Here is a 14,057-nt window from a genome sequence, read left to right on the forward strand (position 1 = left end):
CACAGGAGACATTTTCGAGGACTATTTTGGTGAAATGATAAAATTTCTTCCGGCTAATTCGGTGGTGGTTATGGATAACGCAAGCTATCATTCACGGCGAATAGAGAAGACGCCAACTTCAAGTTGGAGAAAGCAAGAAATTATCGATTGGCTGACTGCAAAAGGTATTGCGTTTGAAGCAAATTTGATAAAAAAAGAACTGCTGACAATAGCAAACTTACACAAAACTCGTTTCATGAAATACGCCATGGAAGATATAGCCGAAAAATATAATATAACTGTACTGCGCTTACCGCCATATCATTGCGAACTAAATCCTATAGAACTGATATGGGCGCAGGTAAAAGGATTTGTAGCAAGACAAAACACGACTTTTAAAATGAAAGATGTTAAGCTACTGTTTGATCAAGCCATTACGGAAGCGACACCAGAGAATTGGCGAAAAGCAGTCCAGCATGTAATTAAGCAAGAGGACAAAATGTGGGATCTTGGCAACCTCATCGATCAGACAGTCGATCCTTTAATTATAATGTCAAGAAGTGATGACAGTTCGTCAGATGACGAAGAAGACTACAATCTATTATAATTTAAAATTGTTATACACTGTTCAAAAAGTGCCAGATCCAAAAGTGACATTTTCAACTGTTTTACTCTACATATTATGTTCAATAAATTTGTGAAAAAAATATATTATTCCATTTAAACAAAAGTAACTTTCTAAAATAAAATAGCATTTAAGTACATTAATTATAAGGTAAAAAACAAGTCCCAGTTGCACGCCTTTGGCGAACCGTTTTCAATGTTTATCAGTGGGTAACAATGGGCAAAACTCATAAATTGACCCAAAACCGGGTGGCACTACCTGCAATCAACGAAAAGAAAGAATTTTACATTGAAACTAATACCCAACTAAGGTAGTGGCATAAAATATTGGTGGATCACCAGGTACCACTTTTGCATACCTAATGAGGTTTTATTGCTCTACACACTTCTGAAATAGAGTATAGTTCCATTAGTGATGTGAAATACTCGATACGAGCTCATAGAGGTCACTCTTTAGCAACTTCTCGCAAAAGATTTACAGCTCTATCCCTACAAAATCCAACTGACTTAACAACTTCTTGGGGGTCAGACAATCTACGAATGATTCATTAGAAAGAAATACCACCACATGTATACAATAACACAATGTATTTGCTTACCCTTACAGACGGATATAAAATTAATGAACTCTTTGAATAAACAATGCTCTACAGCGACTTAATAATTTAGCTCACCTTTATTTATATTTCTCCTAACAGATTCGATCTGCTCTGATGATCGATGAGCTGATTGATAGTTTGACATCTTCTGCTTGACTAAGACAGATAGAAGAATTTGCTTGATTTTCTTTATATTACTCATACTTTTCTATATTTAGTATAACATACCATTACCTGCCAGGTTAATTTCATTCATTTGATATCATAATACAATTAAGGCAAACACTAGCAAAAACTCGAAGATGAGAGCAATAGACATTGAATCTTCTTAAAGATCCGTAGTTCAAGAGGTGTTAGCGAAAGAGGGAAGAATTACTGTTAAAGACATGATTAGGTCCAACCCCAGTTTACCTACGAAAAGTCATTTATCTATTAATGTATATACGACAAAAATCCAATCGTAATTCTTATTTTTCAATTAAAAATAAAATTCCTACTTTATGATTTATGACACACAAGAAAAATTATCACTAAAACTAAAAAACCTTAAGCCTAAATCTAATCATGGGCAATTCCCTAAAATTTACTGGTAGGATATTCAAATATTTAATAGGTTATGATCCCGAATTACTTCGACATCTTTTTAGTCTCAAATATGCCGGTACTGTTTCTGGTCTGGTAATTATGCATACCATTATGAGTAGTAAATGAGTTGATGTTAACATAGAGAAGATTATTCAATAACTACAATGAAGACAAGGTTACTATACCTAAGCATTTAAAACTCTCTCTACAATCATCCCTAAGCCCCAAATCAATTACCACCCTAACAGTTTTCCTCTGTAAGCCCAATAAATGTTTGGCATTTGGAGTATGGCTCCACATAAGAATTTCTTAGGGTAATTGGATAAAAAGGCATTTTATTTAGGTTCAAGAGTAGTTTGTTAGGAATAAGCCACCTCTCAGCTCTCGACTGCGCGTCCCCAGCACCTCGTAGAGCAGTTTCCAGAGTTCTTGAAAAAACTGAGATTATAGAGTGTATAATTTGAGTATTGATCCACGAGAGGCAAATAATTTAAATAAATGAAGAATAGAATTGGGCTTAAAATGGATTTATGGGGTACTTCAATTCTCATTTCCCTCTCATCAGACAATACATTACCATAGTTCACCGCCTGGCATTTCTGTGTAAGATATGACTTTAGTAATTTGATGCTATCTTCTTTGAAGTTCCATGGTCAACACTGTTGAAGGCTTTATTGAGATTATAGAAAAGAACTGCATTGCAACCCTATCCATTAAATTTGACTTAAGATTTAATATGCCCCGCTTAGTATTTCTCTTTTTACAGAACTCAAAATGCTGCTTACTAAACAGTTGTCCGCACTATCCGTTCAGCTATGACCTTTTCAAAGATTTTGGATATAATTGGAAGAAGCGATATTGGCCTAAAGTTCTCAGTCGCCTCCATACTACCCTTCTTATACAATAGAACTAATTATTTATATAGTATTATTGTATATTGGTATAACAAGAACTGTTTTCAAGCATTTGGGAAAGACTTTATTTCCGACTCACAAATTTATTATATTTGTGGGTCGAGGCCAAAGAAGAAACTTTGTGCAGTCGTTGAACTATTGGAACTTTTCAGACATTCCCTTTAAGTTCCTGTTACATAAGAGAAAATCTACATATTCCGACCAACAAACTATACTCATATGCTCAATCATAGACTTCTATGGAATAAAGATTGGGAGATCAAAAGACAGTCAAAAAAAAGTCAACAAAAGTCATAAAAAGGAAAGAAGACTCAAGGCTAACCAAGGCTTCTTTTTAAATATTTCCTTTCTCTGTCTTTCCAGACTCAATTTTTAAGACTTAAAGACTCAATTTGGCACCAATCACCAATTATCACTAATCTGCAAAAAAAAGATAGAAAGTCGTTCGTCGGTTTTTAGTAAAGGCTATGGAGTAGCTTTGACATTACACAAATTTTCATCAAATTTAAGACTTTATACTAGAAGGATTGTGATTATTTTTTCATCATTAATTATTCAACTTTGTTGCGTAAATCTTTGAGACATCCACTCATACGAATATTACCGCTGGTTGCCAAATATCCTTAATTTATTAAACAAGATTTTATGATTTACCTGGTCGAACGCCTTTGAAAAGTTCGTGTAGATTGCTTAAACCTGCACAGCACAGATTATTCATAAAAGTAATCAACTTTGAAATAGAATTTAAATTGCATACTGGCCTATAATTAGATTTAGTAGATCCATTACCAGACCAAAAAGAAACCTATTTCAAGAGATTTGATAAATTTAATATAAAGTGGACATGGTATATGGCAATGCGGACCTGGTCCCTTTATGATGTCAATATCAGCCATCTCCTCATAATTAGTTCATACTGAATAATCAGAGATACAAATATGATCAAATTATGAATTGTACTTTGACCAGTAACTATTAAATTTTACTGCGTGAATTTTTGAGACATTTATTCCAAAAATAACCGATCGATACCAAATGTTCTTAATTTATCAAGCAGAATTTTATTATTTGCCTCGTCCGATGCCTTTCTTTTTTATGAGAAAAAAAATAATAGAATTCGCCTAGATTAATCCATTTCAGCACCTGTTTTTCTTTAAAAATGGCATAGCATAAATAGGCATTGATAAGCAAAACCTTTCCAATTTCTATTGCTTTAAGATATAAAAAAAATGTAATAATCAGGCATAACTTAAGCCCATATGATACTTACTATTATAATATAAAATAAATTACGTCTTTTATAAAATATACACATACGAAGTAACAAATTACTCAAAAAAACGTGTCCGAGCGGGTTTCCTTGCATGTATATTTATTTTTGAGTAATGATATTAATAATGTCCTATTAACGAAATGATCATCATTAAAATTAACGTTCGATGTAAGATATTCACGTAACCACGACTAAAATAACATGTTAATGTTGATACTGAAATTAATTCTCTAATCAATATATTATTAGGTTAATTGAAGACAAAGGAAGCCTGCCCTAAAGACCCATAAATCTTCCAAAACGGGCTATTATAAATACTTAATGAAATTAAACATACGTACGGATGGTAGGTACGCCTTTCTGGCTAATTATTATAATGGATGAGAGAAGTGTTGTAATAAAAAATTGTACACTTGTTGGCGCAATAAATTACATGTTTTTATATTATGCTGAATTAGTTAGACCAAACCCATTTTGCGGGTCTTTTTCTTGATTAAGCTTAAAATTGTTTTAAAATGATGCCAGAGAAGTGGCTGATGAATTTTGTTGTTTGCGATAACTTGATATTGGTTGAAATTTAACATTTTATTAATTTAGTTGAAATTTTCAATTTAAATAAGTTTTGTTTATATATGCTTAAAAAAAGTTATGACCAATATTTTTTTATTTTATTTTGTACATCGATATCGTATTCTAACTGTGTTTTATGCTCGTTCCATGTAGAATATGTCAATAATTAATGAGAATATTATGATTTAGTAAGGTCTATTTATAAAAAAAAACAGGACAGCAACTCAGATAAAATATTCAAAATGTGCTCCATTTACGGCTTGACTATATTTAAAGCGATCAATAAATTCTATTTGCTTGATTCCACCATTTCCGGGGTTATAGCCGCATTTCTATTCAGATCCTCTATGAATTTCTGTTTATTGGTCAAATCAAATATTATTTTCAAATTGAAATATAGCCTTGAAGAAAGTCCATCGATATTGGATCTAGTACATAAGAAAGTTATTTAACTATTTTTTTTCCATTTACTGATTAGAATTAATATTTTATCTAAAAATATACACAGAGCTGTAGTGTGGGTTCACTACAAACTACCCGTTCAGAAATGAAACTCCACTGAATTAACGCAGAGAAAAAAACTTTTATTTTACCATAAAAAGACACCGAAAGAATTTACAGAAAAACATAAACTTAACCTTGCGACTACCTGCCTCAATATTCACACGTGTACTACTTAACCTATTACTTACAAATTACTTATAGGCCACCCGCAACGCATGACTTTCTAGTCTGTAAATACGCTGTTGCTGGCTTACAAAAAGTATTTAAGTTTAACATTTTGTGGGTTTCAACATGTAGTAACATAATGCAGAGGCGCATTATGTTGTGAACTATTTATTGTTTGTGAACTAAACTGTTTGTTTAGAAGAAACGAGAAACTTTATATATTTAATAAAAGTATTGGATTTTGTTTCAGGGTTAAATAAATATTAGTAAAGACCTTTAAAGTCAGATTTAAATTGAAAATTAATGGAACCGATATCTTGCGAACTTCGATAGCAATATTGGACAGACAGATCTTGCACTAATTACAGACCACCTCTGCCCGAGTATTTACCTTAGTTACTTCCTTGAGTTCACGCTAAGTACTTAAAAGATTCAATTCAAACTCACTTTTCAGCCACGCAGATAGTTCCATAGACATTTTTCAAGGGAAAAAAGAGAACTAATATCTCCTAAGACAGCAGTACTGCATAGCTATAATAAATATCATAATAAGCTATTTAGGGAATACTTTAAATAAAGTGGTCCTGATTGCTAATAACGTCTTAATTGTATTGGCGATAATAAACAGTTTATCAGATGAAGAGTCTAATTTCACAAAATTTAACGTCCAAATTTAGGTAAAAATAATTTAACAACAATTTCGTGAGTCATAAACTGTTTGTTTAGATGAAGTTATTATGTATTAACCCTTAAACGACAACATGAAAATATAAACACATAAATGACAACATGGAGTCGCCCATGACCCCTATTTAAGATCTATGTGGAATGCCCACCTTTTGCGGTATATTTATTTTTATAAAAAAAATACAAGATAAAAAGACTTTTAAAAGATTTATTAGGAAAAAACAACCAAATATTTAAATACAAAATTGACAAATTGCGTCTCTGTGTTCGGCGCATAATTTTCGTTCACACTTGACACATTGATCTCTGCCTTTCCTATCCTGCGTCCGAGGACAAATAGAGCAGCGTTTACTTTTGTTGTTTTCTGCAAGAGGTGGTGCCTGTCTAGAGGTGTTATTTTCCGCTATACCCAATATCTCTAAAATTTGCAGCCTGAAACAAAAAATTAGGATTTTAGATCAATAAGCAAAAACACTATTTTTGTTCCTGTTACCTGAGAGTACTTGGTAAATTCGGAATTTCAAGCCTCCTCTTCATATGCTTTATAGTTAGTTCCTCGCCCAGCTGCAATAAGAACATTCTTCGTGGAATTTTTTATTAGTATTGCTGTTGTTTGCTTGGTAAATTACATATGAATTTACGGCACCTCCATCAAGCATGCCATATAAAACTCGTAAAGGCCATCTTTTAGTTCTTCTTGATACTGATTTACCGTGACATAGCTGGTCAAAAACGTCAACACCACATTTCGTACCATTATAAAACAAATTAATTTCAGACTTGCCTGATAGGTTGTCAACTTCATTGCTATTATGCATTGTTGACATAAGAAGTACTACTTTTTTTTTACTAGGAGAATGAGACACTAAAACCACATTTTCATCGAATGCAAATCTGTTACTCTCTAATATTTTTGGTTTAAGAAATTCGGTTGGTACTTCGGGTTTGTTTTTTCGTAGAGTACCTACTAATGTAAGTCCAACTTCCTTCAGTGACATTGCTAAACCCATTGATGAAAACCAATTATCTACTGTGATATTCCTATTAGTTTTTTGTATGGGTTCAGATAATTTTAAAACATATTGTGTGGGAATAGGAAGATTGCTTGGACGATCTTCCTTGCCAATATAGGGTATTCCTGATACCATATAGTAAGTTTTGGCATCGCACATCATTACAATTTTGATGCCGTACTTATCGGGCTTATTTGGGATGTACATACGAAATGGACATTGCCCACGAAAGCCCAAAAGCTGCTCATCAATAGTGACATATTCTGATGGGGTATAATTATTCCGACAATTTTCAACGTATCCTTCCCAAATATCTCGAATGGCATAAAACTTATCTTTTTCTTTTATTTGGTTTCGTGTAGTCTTATCATCAAAACGAAGATTTTTTATAAGAAAAGAAAATCTGTTTTTACTCATGGTGGCTCTAAAAATTGGTGGGCCAAATTTTTTAGACCACAACTCGTCTAGGTTTACATGGTTATGTTTTAGTCCTCCACTTGTATACAGTAAACCAAAAAGGGCTTCCAATTCAATCTGATCGGTCTCTCCAATATATCTTTGGGCTTTTGAGAATTTTGCCTGATTTCTAATAATCTCTTCATTTGTATGAGTAATAATTTTTTAAAGGATATTATCATCAAAGAATAGTTTCCAGGCTTCATAACCACTTTTCGCATTACGTGCTTCAGCTTTAGGTCCCGGAAGATGTAGAACCAAATTTTTTTTCATAGTTCGTGTACTTTTTGTTTAAAAAGGTTTCGAGTACCACTTATAGCCATTTCTCCCATAAATTACTTTTCTTTGAAGATTTACTAAAGGTATATCTTTATCGGATGATTCATTTTCACTTAGTTCATACACTATTTCGTCCGCATGTACTTCATCCATCTCTTCATAATCATCAGATTCATTTCCACTATCACTTAAGTCATTGTAATCATAGCTACTATCCTCATCACCTTGTTCGTATTGCTTAACAATCTCTTCGAGCTCCTTTTCACTTAAATATTTTTGGTTCGACGACATGTTTTTTTAGTACGCAAATAACAACATGGGTCACGGGCGACTCCAACTAGGAATTAGCACGAATAAGTCGATAAATATTTATCGACCGCCCACGTCACTTTCCGCGATAATACTAATGTCCGAGTTTAAAAGGTAGGTGGTGGGGTAAGGCGCTTCAAGGTCTTGCGCGAGAAATATACGTTAAACATTATTCGATGGGGTCATGGGCGACCCCGTGTTGTCGTTTAAGGAGTAAGATATTTTGGAAGAAAATAATAAAAATAATTGAAGACGAACATACATACGATCCCAAGTTGCTTTTAAGTGCAAAAGCTCTCGTCCACACTACAATTAGATACTGTAGTATACCATATTTTAGTACACGATCTCATGTTAAGTATGAGAATATCATTATTTAATATATTTTTGCATAGACCACGCACTTATGCTTCGATTTTGTCGTATGGTCTTTGATATTTCATTTGCTAATTGGTTTAGAATTATTATGTTTAAAAATTAAATAGTTCTGTTCATTTACAATTATCACATTCACGTACATTATTCAATTTATTAAATAAAAACGATAAAGAGTTACTTATTATTATATTAGGTATTACGTCACTTATACCAAAAATCAATTTAGAAATTTTTATCTCACACGGTCAAAACTTGAAAAGAAGAAGACATTTTTTTTCAATTTTTGACCGTGTGAGATAAAAATTTCTAAATTGATTTTTGGTATAAATGACGTAATACCCAATATAATAATAAGTAACTCATTATGAATTCGTCACAACAATACAGATTTTACTTAAAAACGATAAAGTCAACATCCATGCGATTTGTCTACAGCTACATTTCCCGGACCAGAATACTCATCATTTATACAGTTTATCTGCGACTACTGTCTCGAGGTTGCAGAATTCCCTTTTTAACGCGACTTTAATTTGTGTTTTGACGAAAATATCGGTTTTTCGACAAGATGAAGCATCTCTACATTATGCTGCACATATAAGGCAACATCTTGATAGTAATTTTCCGATTGTTAAATTGGAAAGAGTGGACATTTTATAGCATAACCTGCTGTGTCATTAGATTTGTCATCTTTAAGTTTTTTAAGGGAGCATCTTGCAACTGTACGACACTCAAACTGAAAGACTAAATGGTTTACAAATGATTGCCACGTCATCATTTTGTCAGTTATTGTTTTGAATGGATTAAATGAATCTTAATTAAAAAGGGTCCTTCTTGAAAATAAAATAAATGTGTCGAACCAAAAATGTCAACGTTGCATTTCATACGTCACTTGTCTTTGAAGATAGTAGACATAGTGTATTTAAAAGTAGAAGTAATAGCGTTAATTTTGATATGGAAATTTATAGGTAAACCAACATGCCTCAAAACATCATAAATTCGGATTGCACTACTGCTGGGGGACCAGTGAAGGAGCTTTTGATGGTCTATTTTCATAGACCCTACTTCCAATGGGTTCATCTTTATCTCTTGTCGTAGCCAATAGTACGCATTAAGAAACATGTAATCAGCATGGCTTAATATACAGTCAGGAATAAGAATAAAACCGATCTGAACGAAATTCTTGCACTACAACGATATCAGACCGTCATATTTACATTACACGTGGAAATCGAGAGAATCTTGCCTTTTCTGCATATTCTTGTAAAGACTTGCAATGGAACCATACAATCATCAGTTCACAGGAAATCTGGAACATATAAGATGATGCCTACACTATTGGTCCTTCTATTTCGACCAACACTATATAAAAGAGCACCTACTACATGCAGCAACTATAGAGAACTTACCATCGAAGTAGAAATTTATGGTGGAATGAATTCCAAAAAAGCTCATTAGAACGACTATACAAAAAGCTAAATTTGACCGAATCTGCAGGATTCTTGCAATCCATGTATAAGGAGTATTGAAGAGCATGCGCATGACAAGCTAAAACCAGATCTAGTACAAATTACATTTCTTAGACGCTGTTGAGAGTACGTTGAGTAGCAAATTTTATTAGTGAACGAAAATTAAAACCTTAGAAATGAAGGAATCGTTAGTCAGAATTCTCTGCAAGAAGAACGACTAGAAAAGAATTAAGTTTTTAAAAGTTACATACGTCATATTAAAACATCTACAGATTGTCCATGCAAATAACCCGAAATACCGGACAGAACTTAAAATATTCAAATTAGCGTATAATACAACCCACATAGAACAACAGGAAAATCTCCTTCGGAATTGTTATTAAAGAGAAATATTGGAGACAAGATTCTATCTATATTCCATTTAGTATCCGAATTTTCAGACAAAGAAGCGAGAGATAATGATATAGCAAACAAAAGGAAGAGAAAAGGAGGACGCTATAAGAAGAGCCTGCGAAAACATTATTATAAACTGAGATAAAGTACAGAATATGTTAACTGGTCATAAGTTATTGAGTCGATTTAGCTAAGATCAATGTACTGTACTAGAAATAAAAGCAAATGAGGCTATGATAGTTAGAGGTAAAGGACATATATTAAAAATACATGTCAGTCATTTAAAGAAGTTTTGTAAGAAACATCAGATGATGTCGATATAAGTCGAGACGAACCAACAGCTTCTAGCTCCCAGATTATGGTTAGTACCTTTTTCAGGCTAAACACTCGCATTTTGGATCTCAATAAAGAAAGAAGATCATTTATGAAGATAATAAATGACAGTGCCCCAAATTTGATCCTTGGAGGACACCTGACCTTGATATGAAAAATGGTGACCACATATCTTGAATCTCGAGAAACTGCTGACGCCCTTTAAGGTAAAACTTTAATAACCTAATAAGGTTGTTCTTTTTCTTAAGGTACCTATATATTGCGGCTGTTGACAATTATAAATTTTTTTGTAACACCTCGCAACAGTTCTACCGAGCTTTTCCTAAACCAAGTTCGTAGGTTCCGCAACGATCATGTTCTTCTTCAATACCTTTCCTTGTATTATGGTTTGCAGTAGGGAGTATTGATCTTTATTTCTCATAATATGCCCCAGGATATTTAGTTTTCTTTTTTAATGGTGTACTTAAATGACTTTGCATTTTTTAAATTTTTCTTTTATGTTTATAATGTGAGCTGTCTATGGTATTCTGAGCATCCTCTTTTACAGCCACATCTCAAATGTTTTGAATATTTTTTTTTTTAAATATCTCAATTTTTTTACTAGTGATTATTGTAAATATCCAGGATTCTACGCCATACAATTAAACAGAAAAAACCTAGCATAATAAGTACCTTACCCTCGTTTCAAGAATTATAACTTTTGAAGATTTGAGCACTTACTTTGTGAAACACCGTCCTTGCTTTTCCTATACGTCATTTTATTTCTTGTGTCACTCATTGTTTATTTATGATGGTTCGAAGGCAGCTACATTGTTGAACACGTTGAATCCGAGTTCCATCGCCGTATAGGTGATCTCCTTTTGCTGATGATCATTTCTTTCGTTTTCTTTACGTTGATATTAAGACCATAGTGTTGACTGTACTACGCGTTATGGTCCTTTAACCTTTTAGTGGAGCGAAATAGGCCATGAATTGTTTAAAAAAAATTTTGGCATACAACCAGATAAAATGTCTATATTATTATAAAGTATATTAGTGAGCATCCGAAATGATGATTTACGATATTTTTTTGTGGTCGAGAGATTTTTTATTTAGAAAAATATTATGAATTTGGGTAAATTCGAAAAATGGATATTTTCAGCTTACACGCATAATATCTCTAAAACGGACAAAGCTAGGGGATACATTTTTTCACCAAAATAAAACTCATTTATTACACTTTCTAACAGATGTATAGATTGTCAAACCGTATTTTGCTTTATATGTTTTAAATGACGTTGAATGGCTGACGTCACAAAAAAATACTGTAAAATTTCACTAAGCGACAAACTTTTTTATTTCTTGACTAACTTTTTTCACATACATGCTGAGAAGCAAATTAAGAAAAAAAATCCAAAAAGTTTTTAAAGCAAACATTTTTTATTTCTGACAAATAGTTTTTTTGTTATGAATTTTACAAAGCCGCGAAATTAAAAAGCTTAAAAATATTTGCTGAGGTTATAGACGCAGCCGTGATGGTTTTGGATAGACGCGACGGCGCCGGCGCCTGCCGGCCGGCGGAACTGTGACGAGTCTTTTTTTCCGTGCTTAGTTGATACAATGTTACACCTAAAATATATATTTCTGATAAGATGATTTTTTAATGCTATTTTAGCAGACCAATTTATTTAGAAGATTTTAGAGAAGTCCATTTTTTTAAAACTAAAAGTACAAAAATAAAAGCAATAATTTTTTTTAATTCTTGTAACAAATAAGGTATACCTTGTTTATAGAATTCAGCCTCTTCTTCGTCGTTTTCAGATAACTGCGTTTCATCTATTACCTCTTTTTGATTGTTGCACTGCTTACAACCGCATTGGTCAAAACATTTTAGGCCCTCTTTAATGCAGGTGCATTTTGAATTGATGCACTTCTTATCCGAGCAGCACAAGTTCAACCCTTGCCTGATAAATTCGGGCACTGGTTGTTGCTTTGAAAGAACTGGATTCCAGTATTCGTTTTCCAGGATCCAACCATTATATTCAGGATCATTATTAGAGCCCAACTTTGCTAAATTACTATTACACCAGATTCTTAGCTGGTGCATGCACCTAAAATTGTATGATAAAAATAATAAAATAAAATTTTGTGTCAATAATTTAAATGATTTACTCGCCTAAGAAAATGCTGATAAAAGGCCGCGTTAGTTGTTGGCAGTTCTGATGATGGCTTATTGGTGGTTGTGGCCATACGCAAGAGTAATTCATTAAGTGTTGTTATATTTTTATCTTTATTTTTATATATCAACAACACATTTTGTAGCCAGCTCCAATGCGTTATCCTCTGGAAGAAGGGGTAATATTGTCAAATCTTTGAGTGTAAAAAGATTCTTCTTTAAGATGTCAAATGCGGTCCTTTTCCCAACTTTATAAAATGCACTAGTTGTGTCACATCCAGTTAAGCAGAGCATGGACAAAAAACAGGAACAAATTTCTTGTCCTAGAAGTTCAACAACCATATTTATTGAAACATATCGTCGTTTCGCACCGTGTCCCAATTCGATCAATAATTCAACTGATTTTAATACAGTCAAAGAGCAATAAAAATGAATCAATAAAATGAACACATCTGTATCTATAGATTTTATCAGAATTCGTTGACTATATTGCGATTCGTACACTGTATGTAAAATCATCCGTGTATCAGCTTCTTCTTGATTGCTATATAAGTCCATCAAATATTGCTCAGGAATGTTTTTGGTCAACAAAATAACTTTTTCATGGTCTTCAAATCCTCCAGCAATTATAATGCCTCACCGTTTAAAAGATTTGTGGAGCTATTTAAAGTCAGATATTCAGTAAGGAATATTAACAACGATCTTTTATTGCGGACTGATTTTAACAGATCTCGAAATGCACCAACTTTTCTTATTCCAATTATATTAAATTGTGCTACATCAGATTCTCCACGTCTAATTCTTTCAGCTGATTTAATGGAAGAAATTTTGTAAGTATCAAAAACTATGGTGATGCGTGGTGCCTGACATTCTCGAGCAAAGTCCAAAATTTTCTTCAAAAGAACTTTTTCAAAGTCGTTAAACGTTTCGAACTATTTTTCATTTATTCCCTAAATTGTAGCCATTGCATCTATTATTAAAGACTGTACTACAGGAACTTTTTCCGATGTATTAGATAAATCTACAATTTTTTTAGCAAGATCCGATTTATTTATTTTCCGCATCGAACCATCTTCATGGAACATAACTAATGGTACTAAGGTTAATTCATGTGAGTATCTCACTTAAATTAATTTCTCTCAGTTGTGCAGCACATAATATTCTTCTCAACATTAATTCCGATCCAATCAAAATATTTCCTTTATTTTTTGCATATTTTATATGGCTGTCTTTAAATGTTTTTATTTTGTTTCTCTTTTGAGGTTTCCAAAATTCTGAAGATTTACTTGTATTAAAATTTGTGAAGCCTATTTGTAAAGCGCGACTAATAATTGATAGCAGACCCTGCACTCTTGGATTTTGCACCACAGATTTG

The 14,057-nt window shown here is 32.9% G+C and overlaps 1 protein-coding gene and 1 long non-coding RNA gene across 2 annotated transcripts in view; both read right to left on the reverse strand.

Moving 5' to 3' along the window:
* The window catches only part of LOC126741745 (aryl hydrocarbon receptor protein 1), a 417,955-nt gene that overhangs the window by 207,687 nt on the left and 196,211 nt on the right, over positions 1-14,057 (reverse strand). The window lies entirely within an intron of this gene.
* Positions 6,095-8,020, reverse strand: LOC126741746 (uncharacterized). The gene is made up of 2 exons (XR_007662311.1): positions 6,394-8,020; positions 6,095-6,332 (listed from the first exon to the last, which is right to left on the reverse strand). It is a non-coding gene; the product is annotated as an uncharacterized LOC126741746 (long non-coding RNA).

The sequence above is a fragment of the Anthonomus grandis genome, chromosome 10 (assembly GCF_022605725.1).
Source record: "Anthonomus grandis grandis chromosome 10, icAntGran1.3, whole genome shotgun sequence".
Taxonomy (NCBI): Eukaryota; Metazoa; Arthropoda; class Insecta; order Coleoptera; family Curculionidae; genus Anthonomus; species Anthonomus grandis.